Source organism: Lonchura striata, chromosome 4A (assembly GCF_050655825.1).
Source record: "Lonchura striata isolate lonStrDom1 chromosome 4A, ASM5065582v1, whole genome shotgun sequence".
Lineage (NCBI taxonomy): Eukaryota > Metazoa > Chordata > Aves > Passeriformes > Estrildidae > Lonchura > Lonchura striata.
Genome location: NC_140742.1, coordinates 15670764 through 15686761, shown reverse-complemented (window position 1 = coordinate 15686761; position 15998 = coordinate 15670764).

The window sequence follows — 15998 nt, the reverse complement described above, 5'->3', positions numbered from 1 at the left end:
ATTTCCTGCCACGCTGCCCTCTGTGAGCCAGGGACATGGGAAATGAAGTGGAAATGGGATTCTCTGCCTCTCCAGCCTTGCAGGGCAGCAGAATCCCAGTAACTCCCTGAATCCTGAGGAAAAGCAGGACTGAGCCCATTCCAGCTCCTCGGGTCACTCATGGCAGTGGCTCAGCCTGACTCCTCAGGAAGCAGCAGCCAAGCAGGTTTGTCCAGGAAATCAGAACAGAAACCCAGCAGGAGCAGGGCAAAACAGTAAAACAAGTAAAACAGATCATAAAATCCCCAGATGGGCTGGGCTGGGAGGGACCTGCAACTCATCCCATCCCACCCCTGCCATGGCAGGGACACCTCCCACTGTCCCAGGCTGCTCCAGCCCCAGTGTCCAGCCTGGCCTTGGGCACTGCCAGGGATCCAGGGGCAGCCACAGCTGCTCTGGGCACCTGTGCCAGGGCCTGCCCACCCTCCCAGGGAACAATTCCCAATTCCCAATGTCCCATCCATCCCTGCCCTGTGGCAGTGGGAGCCATTCCCTGTGTCCTGTCCCTCCATCCCCTGTCCCCAGTCCCTCTCCAGCTCTCCTGGAGCCCCTCAGGCCCTGGCAGGGCTCTGAGCTCTCCCTGGAGCTTCTCCTCTCCAGGCTGGACATCCCCAGCCCTCTGACAACAGCCAAGAGTTTCAGATGCTGGCAAAGGGAAGGTGACCTGGAGACACCCTCCTGTCCCTGGATAGAGGAAACTGTCCTTGGGTCTTCCCGACATTCCCAGCTCACCCCGCCACTCCTCTCTCCCAGGCCACACAGCAAAATGGGAGAATTGGAGAACCTGGGCTTGAAACCAAAGCCTGATTGTGATGGCAGGAGCTGGGCCATTGCAGCCAAGCCCTGCCTGGAAACCAGGAATCTGGGCACATTCCCTCTCTGAGGTGGATTTGCCAGCTGAGCCATCCATCCCTGTCCTGAAGCAGCTCAGCAAACACAAACACTGCCCCAGCCACGGAGATCTAAGGGATTAAATGACAAAAATCTCCCTGGGCTCACGTGCAGCCCTGGGAGTGCCTGGGGATGACGTAGGGAGGAACTCCTGGATTGTCCCTGAGCTCTGTCCCTGTCAGGCAGTGCCCGGCCCTTTCCTGGCCAGTGATGGATCCCCAGGAAGCCCCGAGCTGGTGTCGAGCTCTGCTGAGGTTTCCTGCAGCAGGGGGAGAGCAGAGGCTTTTAAACCAATATTGCTCCACATTTGAAGATGATTTAAGATCCCAAGGACCAGCCCAGCTCTGGCTTTGCCAGCAGAGGGGATGGATCGTTCCCTTAAAAGCTTTTAAATGCATGTGATAGAAAGGGGAAGTGCAGCTGCCTGGCTGAAAGGATTGCAGTGGCTCCAGCTTCCAGCCTGCCCACACATCACTTTAACTCTGCCTGGGAGCTGAGAGACACTTTCCTTCCACACTGGGATCTTCAGGGATCCCAGGAGAATCAGGCACCCAGGAGAGGGATTTCAAAAGAACTTGGGGGATAAGAGAAGATGGAGATGTTTTAGTGCTCCTTAGACATCCAGGTGCCTGAGTGAATTCAGCTATTCGGGATGCAAACCCTGGCTTCCCACTCTGCTGGGGTGGCTGGGAGGTGACCTCCCCCATTCTGGATTTCTCAGGGGAAGCCCAGAGCTCCCTGCAGACACAGGTGTGCTGCCCCTGCACCCACCCAGCTCCAGGGAGGTCCCTGGGTGCTGTGAGCAAGCCCAGGGCCAGCTGAGCCCCGGAGGTTGGAGGAGACACCAGCACCACTGAGGGATGGATGACCCAGATCCTGTGGGATTCAGGCTTCTCCTCACTCTCCCTTCACCCTCAGAGCTCTCCCAGCTGTGCAGCAGGGACTGCACAGCTCCTTTTGATGGGCTGCCCATCCTGCATGCCCAGCACTGGACCCCAGCTGTGCCGTCCTGGGCAGCCTGCAGTGCTGCCACAAGCAGATCCCCTGTTCCTCTGCCTGTGCCAGGCACTTTGCACAGAGGAATGTCCCATTTTCTGCTCTGCTGAAACTTGCAGCAGGGATGCAGACACCTTCCACTCTGTTTTCCCTGGTGGCTCTGGAAAACCTGTGCACATCCCAGCTGTTCTCCTGCATCAGAGCCATCTGCATCCCAGCTGTTGGCTTTATTTGCACTTCTCCCAGGAATCACAGAGCAGCAGTTGTCCTGACCCTTCTGGTCCTAGGAGCTGTTGGATCTGTGGAAAGGGACAACCACAAGTCCTCAGTGAAGAGGAAGAGTTCCCAGACAAAGCCAAGCCTTTTCCCTCTGGGGTTACTGGTGCAGCTTGGATGCTGGGAAAGGCTCCCTGGGCCTGGCATCTTGACTCACTACCAATTCCCAGCCCTCCCTAATGGACTCAGATGGTGTGGGTAGAGTGGGAAGGAGCTGCAGACTTGAAGTCCAGATCTAGATTCCAGCAATTATTGGTGTTCCCGTGTTCCCCTGCCCACCACCAACACTTGGGAGACTCGGAGCCAGGTCTGCAGCATCGATGGCCCTGAGGAATCCTGCTCAAGGCTCCTGGGAACCATTATCCACTTTATCCTGCACCTCAGGGATGGGCTCAGTGCCCTCTGATGGTCCCACCAAACCCCAGCTATTCCATGATCCTCTGATCCACCCAGGAGCGTGTCCTTGCCAGCAAACCTTGTGGCTTTCCCACATTGAATTTCTTGTCTGCTCTGCACTCCCTCTCTCTTCCTACCCTCCAGGGATGGCTTTTGTCTTTGCTGCTGTGCTACACGGAAACTTTTGTCATCCCTCGGATTGCCTGAGGCAGTGGAGGTGACCTTGTTGCCGAGCTTTCGTTTCCCTCTCACACTGAAGCTTCTCCCTCCTTTGAGCCGTGCTGGAGCCCTGCTCCGAAGCTCCTTTTCCATCTTGTCAGAACAAGACTCCTTCAGGCAGGACTCAGCCATGAAAGGCACCTGTGAGAGGCTCTTGGAGCTCCCATCTTTGGGGTAGAGCTCTGCTGGGTCAGGGATTGGACTCCACCACCCCTGATTCCTCCCAGCTCGGGATATTCTGTGTTTCCATGGGATCAGTATCCCTGGCCTGGCCTGGATCTGGCTTGGGAGCAGAGGAAGTGAGCCATGGTGTGCCAGGCCTGAGCCCAGCTCCAGAACCAGCACAAATCCCCTCCCAAACCTCCCTCCAACTCACACCTCCTCACAGGGTCCTTTCTGCCCCTAAATCCCCTGAGGTGGGCTCAGATGGGCTCCAGGGGGAACAACCGGGGAGTTGTCACGGGGAGAGAGGTGCAGGCTTTGGGCTCTTGCAGAGGAGAAGTGGGAGGATTTGTGGCCCGAATATTCCTCAGAGTTACCAAAACTCTGAAGAAGTGATGGCACCTGAGTTGCCCTAGGCAAGAGACCCTCACTTACCTCCAGCCACCTTTGTCACCTGCCTGTTCCTCCCCTCATTCTGCCAGGACCTCCTTGAGAGAAGGGCTGAAGTGGCTTCAAGGAAATAAAAAGTTTGAGCTGATGATCACAGGATTGAGGTTTAGGCTTTCAGTGCCTTCCCTCCTCCTGTGGATTTGGTGCAGAGCACTGTCCACCCTCTGGCCACACCAAAATTGCTGCCTCGTGGTCAGGGATGGCCAGATGGATGGGACATCCCAGCAGAACCTGTCCTAAACATCTCCCAGGGTAATGTACTCATTCTTGGAGCACGGGGGCAACCTCCTTGCTCCTTGACTTTGCCTGGGCCTGGAGGATGGACAGGAGAGGTGGCTGGAATGTAATCCATGGGGAATGCTGGGATGAGATGGCCAGATCCATGCAGTGTCCAGGGAGTTGATGCCCCATCCCTGGGTGCGTCCAAGGCCGGGTTGGATGTGGGGCTGGAAGCAAGATGGGATAGTGGAAGGTGTTCCTTGGGATGAGATGATCCTGAGGGTTCCTCCCAAGCCAAAGCATTCCCTGATTTATTGGTTCCATAATTCCTAAGGACAACCAGTACCATCCTCTCCCCAGACCATGAGCGCCTTGGAGAGCAGATAATTGCATTGTGGGGAGACTAAAAGTTTTCCAGGGCTTCTTGACTTCTCCAAATTGGATCTGTGGTGCCCATTTGCTCCCAAAGTGTGCAACAGGACACGCACACAACTCATTATTCTATTTCAAAACCCACCAGCATTTTCACCCTCCCATGGGTGCAGAGCTCTTTTCAATCCAAATTCCTGCAGGATCCCAGCTGGAGACCACAACCAGAATTCCCAGACTGCAGCAGGTGCTGGGCCAGCTCATCACACAAAGGAGAGAGGAAGGGAGCCTTGATCTGAAAATGGAAAATGTCACTTGGAGATGTTTGATGGGATTTTTGGAATTAAGCCATGTCTGCCACCCCTACTGGGACACTTTGAGGTGAAGATCTGGAATGTTTGAGCTCCCAGTTTTCCTGCTGCGAGCCCTGAGAGCTGCTCGCTGCCTCCCAGCACGTCCTGCTGCTCCTGCTGCCACCTCTCCCCAGAGCAGCCCTTCAGCTTCCATCAGGATCACGTTGATGGGACTTCCCTGCTCTGTGGGAGTCCAGAGCTTCCCTCTGGCTGCCCTGGCAGGTCTGGGACCCTGGCAGGGGTCAGGAACCCCCCTGGACAGAGCCCCCAGAGACACTGGCTGTGATCTCTGTCCATGGAAAAGAGTTTTCAATCTCACAGCATGAATCACAAGCTCTGAGTGTTTGATATAAGTAATAATTAAGTGTGGCATGGGTGCAAAAGTAAAATTTTAGGATTCTAGATTAGGGGTCCAAGGGGCACAAGATGGAGGAAATTGGGTGTGCCTTGTCCTTTTTCTCCTTCTTCATGCCCTCCATGTTTCACTGTGGTGTTGGCATTTTTCTGTTGGTTCAGGCTGGGGACACACTGTCCAACGTAGGTGACAGATATTGGCACGTTCTTGTAAATGCAGCCCAGGGAGTTTCTGGTATTTAATGTTTGTCACATCCCACTGAGGGCAGAGCCCCACACGCTGCCCTGCAGGACAGAGCTGGGCAGGGCAGCAGAACATGTGAGAGATAAACAGAATAAACAACCTGGAAACCAGCACAGACCAATTATGGCTTCTGCTTTGGCAGTGGGGGGATGAAAGACAGAGGCTTTCTACAATCTCAGAATCATCAATACCTCAGATTCTGACACCCACCCTGCTGCTCTTCCTTGTGCATGTCCTGTTCCACATTCTCCCAGGAATAACGTGTCATGGATAACTGGTGGGACACAACCATGCATTTCCTGCAGAGACCCTCGGAGTGATTTTTCCCACTGGGATCTGTTCCCTGGCACTGACAGATGAGAGAAAAGGGAGAGGAGCAAAAGCAAGTTCAACCCACAGACAAATTCATCTTTTTCCCAAAACTGTTGCACCTGAACGTTTCCCCAGCATATTTCATGGAAAGGAAAAATGATGGAGCTTGAAAATCTGCAAAATAGATGGAAGGACTCTTCCTCTTTCAGCCGGAGCCCGGCGATCCCGATTTTCAGGTGCGCGGGACTTTTCAGCAATTCCTTTTGATCCGGCAGCCAGGAGAGGGAGCTCGGCATCCTAATCCCAGGCTCCACTCGCCGGAGAGCTCTGGAGACAATGCTGATGATTCTTTTGTTCGACAAATAAAAGAAGTGGCCCACGAGGGAGCCGTTTTGGCAGCTGCTTTATGAGGGCTGCGGGGAATTGTGGAAAATCGATGTTTGCCAAAGGCGGAATGGGCAGAATTGGCGGAAGAAAACAAAAGTAGCTCTTGGGCTTCGGAGGGATTATTGCAGGCACAGGATCTTGGAAAAGTGGGGTGGCTCCAGCCCTCCACCAGCAAGAGCACGGAGCACCATTCCCACTGGGATCTGTCGGGACCAGGAGCTGTGGGAATTTGTGAGCTGGACTTGCGACATTGGACTTTGGCCACCAAACCCAGAAGAAAAGCCTCTCGGTAAAAATTCCCCTCCCAGAGCACCAAGGACTTGCAGGTTCCATCCACCTGATGGGGAGCAGTAGGATATTCAGGAATTTTTGTATTTTGGTGTTTAAGCAGGGGCTGTCACCGAGCTGCAGGTGTCACAGGGAGAACGCTCCAAGAATCACAATGGAAAGGGATTCCCAAATGTCCTAAACATCGGTGGAAAGAGACACTTTAGAAATGGATAATTATCCCATACCTGCCTGCCAGCGAGGCCAGGATTTCAGTAGGATTGGAAGGGAGACACTAATAGAAATATCAAGAGTCCCACACTCCTACCTCGAAACTTCCTGAGTTTCATGATGTCAGCTCAATCAGCTCTGATGAGCAGTGTCATGATTCCTGGACTTCCTGAAAGACCTGCTTCTTTCTTTCCTTTGGATGTTTAACTTCCTGGGAAGAGCAGATTGTGGACCTGGCTTGGCCAGCCTGTGGATGGATGTAAAAATGTCACCTCAAGGACTTTGGAGATGCTCCTCAGTCACAGGATCCCAGAATCCCTGAGGTTGGAAAAGGCCTCCAGGATCATCGAGTCCAAGCTGTGCCCGATGCCCACCTCGTCACCCAGCCCAGAGCACTGAGTGCCACGTCCAGGCTTTCCTTGGATGCCTCCAGGGATGAGGACTCCACCACCTCCCTGGAAATCTTCTTCTTCAAGTCCCTAAAAACCACAACAGGCCAATTTCAATCCATATGTGTTGCTGGGATCCCCTAATCCAGAGATGCCTGAGCACAAGGAGCTGCTGCTCTTGGTGATTCCCTTCATAACGTCACATTTTTCCTGTTGCTCCTGGAAAATGCCTTACTTGGGCATCTTTTCCTCCTGCTCAGTGTGACACCTCTGTCACATGAGCAGAAGCTGTGGGTACAGGAAAGAAAAGTTCCATGTTGGGAAATCTGGAAGAGTTCAATTCCCTGGCCATGGGAATCCCATGAGCCATCCCAGCTACTGCCAGAGCTGCTGTAACCACTCAGCACCGACAGATCCATGCCCAAATCTCCTGCCCAGGGTGGCTTTTGGAGAGAGCTGAGGGAAGGAGTTGAGCCATGAAGACTGCAGCCTGTCCCTGTGTCCTTCCAAATCCTGCTTGGATAAGGACAGTGCCTGCAGGGAAACTGGAATAAATCATGGAATGATAGAATGGCTTGGGTTGGAAGGGACTTTAAAGCCCCTCCACCCCACCCCTGCCATGGGTGGGGACACCTCCCACTGTCCCAGGCTGCTCCAAACCCCAGTGTCCAGCCTGGCCTTGGACACTCCAGGGATCCAGGGGCAGCCCCAGCTGCTCTGGGCACCTGTGCCAGGGCCTGCCCACCCTCACAGGGGAGAATTTCCTTCTATCTTCCTACTCCTCATCTGACAGATGCATTTTCCCCCGGGCTAGAGTGAAGATAGGTTATTTGGGAATGCCAGCTGGGCTATGGAGCCTCCTGAGCAGCAGCTGCCACTGGAATATCCACCTGGATTAGGTGGCTGCTGGCACCCAACAGGCTGAAACCTGTGCCTGAGCTGCAGATCCCAGCTGGCTGCTGAAGCCTCCTGACCCTGATGGGCACAGCAGTGTCCCTGGCCGTGGCAGGGGACTGGCACCAGGGGGTCTTTAGGGACCCTTCCAACCCAAAGCAGGCTGGGATTGTCTGGTAACAAAATGTGCAGGTCTCAGTGCTGGAGACAGCTCTTGAGAGCTCCTGTTATAGCTTGGGGCTGGTTTTGAGTGAGCCAAAGCCTCTGTTCTCTGAAAAGATCCTGTGCACTCACCTCCCAGCAGGAAAAGCCCGGGATATCACTGTCCTGCCCTGCGCCTGCTGAACGCTGCCTGGCAAGGCTGGCATTTCTCCACCCCTGCCTCACTTTGTAGTGCCCCTCCAGCCATTCCTTGGAGCATTCCCAGCTCTTCTCCAGTGCCTTTCTCTGCTCACATGGATCTCAGTGACACCAGAAATGATCTTTATTTTGCATATCCCCATCCCCTGCTGCCCCTTCTCAGGGAATCGGAGCAGCTGGGGTTGGAGGAACCTTAAACACCACCAAGCCCAACCATTCCCCCAGCACTGCCAAGGCCACCACTGAGCCATGTCCCCAAGAGCCACATCCACATGGCTCTGAAAACCCCCCAGGAATGGTGATTCCCCCCTGCCCAGTTTGTCTCCTGGCTGGGGGGATGCCCTCCCTGCCCCACTGCCCATTCCAACACACAACAAAGTGGTTTATGTTTTCTGGGACCATACCAACATTGACTTTGAAATTTATTTCCCACAAACATTTGTCCTCAAAAACCAATCTCTCCAACGGCTGAAGAAAGCAACATAAAAGAACCAGGGCATTTATTTATAATTGAAAGGGAAAGTCTTAGGCTCTGCTGACCAGAGGAGCCAATTAGAGCCTGCTGGATGTGCATGGAGGCACCTCCACCCCTCCCCAGCTCGCCCTGGACAGGAGAGCAGCAGGTATTTGCTGTGCTGGGTCAAGATTGGACCTCCAAGCGAGAATTCCATGGCTCCAACTCCCTTGTCCTGAAGCCAACCAGGCCCCAGAACATTTAGAAACTGAAAGGCTGGATGAAAGCATCAAGCACCAAGACAGTTTGCAGGAATATCAACGAGACATAAAAAAAATAAAAACCACAAAAACTTAAACCCCCAAAAATCCAATTGTACCGAAACCATTGCTGGGCACAGAAAGCTCCAGATTTTGTAGCTTCCAGACAAAGTCAGCAGCAACCGTCAGAATCTGTGTTTCAAGTCTGACCTTCTGCTTTTATCTATATTTTAAACCCCACACAAGGTATACAAGGCGAATGTTGCTGTTACAGTCAGAAAAGCCTAAATAATGGATGAAGAACAGAGGCTGCATAGGGAGGTGGGAGTGGGGGGGAAGAAAAAAGAAAAGAGAGAAAAAGAAAAAAGGAGGAAGAGAAAAGCTGAAGGAAAAGGGGGGGAAAGAAAAGGCACAAGAGAAAGAAAGTCAAGAGCCCTCCAAATTGAGAAGGGGCTGACACCTCTGAGCTGAGCCTGGGAATGTGATCCCTTCCATGGCTGGGGTGGGAACTGGTCAGGGGCTGCTGCTGGAGCAGTTGCAACTTGCTGCTCTCAGCCCAACTCAAAATCAGGCAGTTTCTGCTCTGCCTCTGCCCACGATCCAAGCTCCTCTTCCAGAGGGCAATATCCTTGTGGGAAGGAGCCAGGAGAGGTCTGGAGCTGGATGTGGTGAGAGGAGGAGGTGTCGGGCAGGGCTGTGCTGTCCTTGGAGCTGCCAAAATATTGCCAGGACTGGATTCTCCTGCACTGAGGCAGGGGGTGAGGATGAGATTCATCCATGGAAGGTGTCTGGATGGAAACATTTGCTGGATTCTTTCTTTTTTCCATGAACATTTATCCTGGAGGCAGCGCTGGGATTTTGCAGCAGGGCTGGGAGCACCAAGGACAGGTAACATCCATTGCCAGGATACCCCACAGCAGAACTGAGGCCTCTGAAGGGCAGAGTTTCCACTGAGTGAAATATTTGGAGGCCTCTTCCTTCCCTGCCTCCATCCCTCCCTCCCAGCCCTGCAAGGAGCTGGCTCCAGGCAGCAGGGCTTGAGAGCCTTACGAAGTAGAATGAAGCCATCAAGGCTTGGCATGGAGGCAAACTGCATTTCATTCCCTGCAAACTGCATTTCATTCCCTGCCAAGTGCCCAGTCACTCCTCCACGGCTCCCTCCTGCTCGGCTCTAAGTGGGTTCCTGTGTTCCGTGTCCAGGCTCCCTTTCCAGGTGCTGCCTGGTTTTAACTGGAGTGCAAGGCTGTGCTGGGAGCAGGACACAGCTCCTGGGCAGCCCAGATTCCCTCTCCTCCACACATGCACCTTTGGAGAGATGCCCAGGAGCAGGTTTGTGGTGGATCCTCTCTGCTGCTGACCCAGTGTCCAGGGGCTGCCTGACTCCAGCCCCAACCAGCAGAGAGAGAGGGATGCCCTGGCCTCAGCCACAACCCCTGTGTGTGACAGGGCCCAGAAAAGGGCAGGCAAGAGGCTTCCTTTCCACCAGAGTCCCTTACAGGGTGCCCTCCCCTCTGTCCCTGTCACAGCCCCTGGCACTGTCCCAGCGTGGTATCACTGCATCACCCTTTCATAAAATCCACAATGGTTTGGGTTAGAAGGGACCTCAAAGCCCATCTCATTCCAGTTGGAACTGGGGGACACCTTCCTCTAAACCAGGTGGCTCCAAACCCCATCCAGCCTGGCCTTGGACACTTCCAGGGTGCCCTGTGCAGGTCCTCAGCACCCTCACAGAGAAGATTTTTACCCATATATCTAATCCTAAATATAATCCTTCCTTGTATCTACCCTCTGTCTGTTTAAAGTCTGAGGTGTCACCACAAGGATGACCCTGGCCATGCTTCCAGGGGTTGTTATTCCCACAAACTTTGGTGTTTGGGCAGTTGAGTGCTCAGCTGTGTCAGATACTTGTACCAGTAAGAAATGGTACAGCAAAAAGTGGGGAAGGTGGGCCTGGGACACAACTGTGGGGCAGGGACACCAGCTCCATGGGCAAGTCCATCCTACCTCCCAGTCCACGCCCTGAATCTCCTGCAGATGTTTCCACCTGCACAGAGGTCACCTCATCTCATGGTGTAGATCCAAACTTTTCCCAGGCAGCGTTTTCCTGGCAGCAGAAGGAGCAGGGGAACAGCAAGGCTGGCAAAAAATGTCAGAGTGAAAGTTGCTCTGGAAGGTCATTCATTGATCCACCAGGCAGGGGAGGGAGATGTTCTCTCACTCATGGGTAGCAAGAGGCAGGTCAGTGTGATCCATCAGTAATTAATGGTGGCAGGATGGGATGAGGCAGCTTGGCCAAAGGGGAGACTCAGGAAAGGCTCCAAAGCCAGCCAGAGCTCTGTCAGTCAGCTCCTCTAACAAGGCTTCAAAAAGAATCCAGGGCATCCCGAGATCCCTGCGGGCTCCTGCAGCCATCCCAGGAGAAGCAGCGCAGGAGAGGGTGGTTCCAGTGTCACCAACTGGATCCAGTCCTTCTGAACAGCAAGAGAGGACCCAAAGTGCTCTGTGGCTGCAGGCCGGGCTCACCAGGTGTCCAGGACACCTCAGGGTGGTCCCAGCATCAACGGCTGATGGATGTGGGTCCTTCACCCAAGGCTGGGGAGGCTCCAAGGCATGACATGTTTGGAGGACTGTGAGACTGACTTGATGAAAGAGGTTTTGTTAGAGTTGGGTTAGATTTGATGATCTTGAAGGTCTTTTCCAACATAAACGATTTCATGGATGAGGAAGAAAAGAGTCTGGGGGTGAGCTGGCCTGTTAACAGACCAATTCAGTGATCCTAGAGCCTGTCCACCTGGATCATCCTGTGATTCCATGACCTGCATAGCCTCTCCTGGGCTCTCTGCAGGCTCAGGGAGACTCCACAGAACCTGCTTTGAAGTCACACAGTCATGGAATGGTTTGGGTGGGGAGGGAACTCAGAACTCATCTTGTTCCAGCCCCCTGCTGTGGGCAGGGAAACTTCCACCAGCCCAAGTCTTCTTGGAAAACACTTCACTTGGAATTTTCCTGTTGGAAACATGAAGCTGAGCCGTTGGATTGATCTCCACCCTCCCATGGCTCCAATAATCGCAGGCCATGGCAGAGGCCACAGCACCTGAGCTCTAATTGAACCTTCACTCTCAGCGAGGCTGGAGGAGCAACACCCTACAGAGGGAGCTTTCAGGTTCCCTTAATTTAACCAAAATATCCTGCAGCCTACTTAACAGCGCATTATGAAATTTTCTCATGAATAATTAACTCTGAACTGCGATTGACATCATGAAGCATGTGGCTGGCTCAGGCAGTGCCTTCCAGCAGCCAGCGGCTCGCAGGGGGATGCGCAGCCAGCAGGGCAGAAATCAGCACTTCCCCAGCAAGAGCAGGGCCTGGTGCAGCTGCTGCTGGGCCGGGCAGGCAGCTGCTCCCCAGTGCTCCTCCAGACGAGAGACCAGGAGGACAGGATGGCCAAGCCCGAGGGCGGGGTGGATTTGGGGTGGCCAGGGTTGGTGCATCACAAGGAGAATTTCAGAGTCGTGTCTGAGGCCTCCAGGCTGTCAGCAGGGCTGTTGTGATGGGGGAACAGCTCCTGGTGCAAGGAAAAGCTGCTTTTCTCAGCACTCCAGTCACTGATAGCTCCTAGCAGCTTGCGCTGGAAGGAGAGGCTGGAGGTCCCCCGGCCCCTGGGATCACTCCCTGCTCCCCGGGTTCTGCACTCCCATGGACCGGCACGGGCACTCCCAGAGGCTCCAATTTTGGCAGTGCCATTCCTCCCTGCTGCGATTTTCTCAGCCTCCAGGTATCTGAGAACAAAACTCGACCCAGGGCTCAAAGTTTCCCAAGGGAAAGCTCCTCTTCAGGAGTCGTGAACAGCTTTGCATCCCTCTCACGGAGCTGGGCTGCTCCAGGAGCCACAGGGAATCCCCGGCGCAGCCTCTCCACCAGCCGGGCCACCAGCCCCTCGGGGACATGTCCCTGTCTGCCCAGCTGCCTTCGCTCCCGGGGGGACACCGGGGATGGAGCAGAGGGGCTGGCTGCCCTCCGCGCTGAATTAGTCACGGCCGGAGAGGTGACCCCGTGTCCCGCTGGCTGCACCGCGCAGCTGTCGGCGGCCGGGAACAGTTGTGGAGCAGAAGATTCCCATGGTTTTGGCTGCAGAGTGAATCCAGAGCCGATCCACCCCCCCTTCTCCCTCAGCCCCCTCCTTAAACTGTGTGTTTTAATAAAGACATCCAGGCAGCACGCTCGGAAAGCTCGCTTAGATCTGAACTAAAGAGCACAGCCAGGGTGGGAAAAAATCCATGCGAGAAGCCGGAGGAAGTCAGCATTCCGTGTGCTGAGCGAGGAGAGAGCCGGGCAGGCGGCGGGAGAGGCTCGGGCACGGCGGAGGGGCCGCCAGGAGCCACAGCCCGGGCGGGGACCAGGCGCGGCTGCGGCTCCCGGCGGCAGCCCGGGGCTCCTCCCGGTTCGTCTGCCCGGGGCTCGGTCCCGGTTCGTCTGACAGGGATTCTGTCCCGGTTCGTCTGCCCGGGGCTCGGTCCCGGTTCGTCTGACAGGGATTCTGTCCCGGTTCGTCTGCCCGGGGCTCGGTCCCGGTTCGTCTGACAGGGATTCTGTCCCGGTTCGTCTGACAGGGATTCTGTCCCGGTTCGTCCGCCCGGGGCTCCTCCCGGTTCGTCCGACAGGGATTCTGTCCCGGTTCGTCTGACAGGGATTCTATCCCGGTTCGTCTGACAGGGATTCTGTCCCGGTTCGTCTGACAGGGATTCTGTCCCGGTTCGTCTGACAGGGGCTCGGTCCCGGTTTGTTTGCCCGGGGTTCGGTTCCTGTTTGTCCGCCCAGGCCGTAGTCCCAGTTCATCTGCTCGGGGCTCGGTCCCGGTTCGTCTGCCTGGGCTTGATCCCGGTTCGTTTGCCCGGGGCTCAATCCCGGTTCGTCTGCCCGGGGCTCGGTCCCGGTTTGTCAGACAGGGATTCTGTCCCGGTTCATCTGACAGAGCTCAGTCCCGGTTCGTCTGCCCGGGGCTCGGTCCCGGTTCGTCTGCCCGGGGATCGGTCCCGGTTCGTCTGCCCGGGGCTCGGTCCCGGTTCGTCTGCCCGGGGATCGGTCCCGGTTCATCTGCCCGGGGCTCGGTCCCGGTTCATCTGCCCGGGGCTCGGTCCCGGTTCGTCTGCCCGGGGCTCAATCCCGGTTCGTCTGCCCGGGGCTCGGTCCCGGTTCGTCTGCCCGAGCTGCTGCCGGTGCTGGGGGAGCAGAGCGCGTCCCGGGCACACGCAGCAGCACCGGGAGCAGCTCTGCCTGGAGCGTCCCTCGGGAGGAGCGATGGTCCTTCCTGCAGGAAGGAAACCCCCAGGAGAGAGTCCCCCGTGCCAGGGGGGCCGGGAGGGAGGGAAGAAGAAAAGGAGCCGTGCTCAGCCTGGGACACGCGGCCGCAATTCCCCGTGGAATGGGCTGGTCGAGAGCCCGGGTGCTGCAGGAGCTGGGCTGGGCCAGTTGTGAGAGGGTCCTTGAGCAGCTGGGTGGGACCAGGTGTGAGACAGACAGACAGACAGACAGACAGACAGACAGACAGAGCTGCCTGGGAAAGAGGGAGGAGGGAAGAGCAGGAGACGTGATGGAGGGGATGGAGGGAGAAGGTGAACGGGGAAGGTACAAGAGGGAACAGACTCGCTGCTGGTGTGACTCAGGGTGAGGGAAGGGACCTCCCAAAAACCATTGACTGATTTGCATGGTGCCATGAGTGCAGCGTTCCTGCCCTGAACCCCTGAACCCCCACTGCCACCACTGCCACCCTGACCCTGAATCCATTTTAGTGGCTGAGAGGAGATGGCAGGTTTATCCTCCCTAATCTGAGGATCTGGAATTCTGATCTCCTTGGACATGGTGCAAATATTGATAAACAACAGGAAAATTCTGCTCTGAAGATCTATCTTGGCGATGGGATTTTGTTCAAAACCTGGATAGATCACACATCCAATGTGGTGGACACTCCCCTGTGGTGTTGCAAGGCCAGCAGGTGTTTGCCCTGCTTTGCAGAAGAGGCAAACACGGCCCTGCTCCACAGTTTATCCGGCAGCGAGGCTGGAAATGCATCCTGGAGCTGGGGAGAGATGAGGCAGTGCTCCCTGAGCTCGAGGCTGCTTCCATGGAACACCTCTGGAACAGCTCCCTGCGATTGCCAGGCAGCAGCTGGGAAGTGGCAGAGTGGTGGAGCAGGATTCCAGACAAACACCCGGATTTTTCCTTGTGTGAACCCAAACCCTTCCCATGCCTGCTATAAATAAAACACAGCCCTTAGCTGACACTTTCACATCACTCAGAGAGCTCCAATTTTCCTACAGCTGCTGAAGGTGTTGGTGAGGTGCTGCCAAAGAAATGGAGATTTTACCTCTGATCCCTCTATCCTCCAGGATCCCCAAAGTTCCTGGAATAGCTTGTGAGCTTCCCTGCTTTCAGATTTCCCCAAAGATCCAAAGCCAAATCCTACAGCACTTCCTTAGGGTTTATGGCTGAAAACATGGGGTTATTCCTGCAGGGCTCTGCAGGGCTCTGGGAGGGCTGTTCCTGTAGGTGAAGGATGGGGAGATAAAGGCCTCTGGAAAAGCACTAGATTCGATTTCTGGAAGTATTTCTTTAACACAGATGAAAACAAACCAAACTATAAAAAAACAACCAACCAGAAAAAAAAAATAATAAGCCACTCCCCCCACCCCCAGACAAACAAAAGTCCAAATAAGTAAAAATCTCTACAAAACTGTAAATTTATTAGGATGTCTCATTCCCCACTGACACTGGGAGGAGCAGGGAGCTCTATTTTTGCACAGCCAAGGGTTGGAGCTGCTCCTACCACAGGCAGCTGCACCTGACCCAGGGCTTGGTCCTTGTGAAGGGTGGCTGATCCACTGGGGAAGGGGATAATGGCTGCTCCTTTTCCCTGGGATTCTGGGATCATGGAATGGTTTAGCTTGGAAAAGCCTCCAGCTGCTCCCTCAGCACTGCCAAGGCCACGCTGCCCCATGTCCCCAAGTGCCACATCCACACAACTTTTCACCCACACGACTTTTCAGTCCCTCCAGGAATGGCATCTCCACCACCATGGGCAGCTGTGCCAGGGCTGGACAGCCCTTTCCATGAAGAAATTTCCCCAATATCTCACCTAAACCTCCCCTGAGGCCATTCCCTCTGGCCCTACCCCACAGCCAGCTGTCAGGTGTGTCCCATGGAACGCTCTGTTCCATTTCCCAATCTCTTCCCCAGGCCTTTTTCCTGAGTTCCCCTCCCCCTGGCTGTCCTCCCCCCTGCTCAATAAAATCTAATGATGGTTTTACTCCTTTTTTCCCTGTAGTGGAACAGAGCCTACCCCGAGCATCTTTAAAAATACATCTGCTCTGCACTGCACTAAAACACATGGAATAATAGAAGAAAGTCTGGAGTGGGCACAGCCTGGACCTGCCCAGCTTTCAAAGGCAGGGATCCTTTAAAGAACACGGAGCATTTTCT